The sequence below is a fragment of the Ipomoea triloba genome, chromosome 16 (genome assembly GCF_003576645.1).
Source record: "Ipomoea triloba cultivar NCNSP0323 chromosome 16, ASM357664v1".
Classification (NCBI taxonomy): domain Eukaryota; kingdom Viridiplantae; phylum Streptophyta; class Magnoliopsida; order Solanales; family Convolvulaceae; genus Ipomoea; species Ipomoea triloba.
The window spans coordinates 7632028-7632619 of NC_044931.1; positions in this window are offsets into that span (position 1 = coordinate 7632028).

The window sequence follows — 592 nt, forward strand, 5'->3', positions numbered from 1 at the left end:
TTCCTATTCCTAATACTATTGTAAATTAAAATAGAATTCCTAATAAAATATATTCTTCCCTACGTTCCTATTCGTAATACAATTCTAGACTTGAACTACTAATTAATGCTAATAATTCAGTATAAATATTTCTCTACAATGCAATCTATACTATTAATAAAAACAATATTCTCAGTTTTAATTTCCCGCCCAAAACAGACATATAATATTATGGTTTGCGTAATATTGTAAAATATGGTAATACAATTCCTATCCCCAATACAATTGTAAATTAAAATAGAAATACTAATAAAATATATTATTCTCTACGTTCATATTCGTAATACAATTCTTGACTAGAATTACTAATTAATGGTAGTAAGTCAGTATATATATCTTTCTGCAATGCAATCTATATCTATAGTATTAATAAAAACAATATTCTCAATTGTAACTTCCCACCCAAAATAGACCAATAGTATTATGGTTTGCGTAATATTGTAAAATATGGTAATAATCTCTAATACAATTGTAAATTAAAATAGAATTCCTAATAAAATATATTCTTCTCTACGTTCCTATTCGTAATACAATTCTAGACTAGAATTACTAA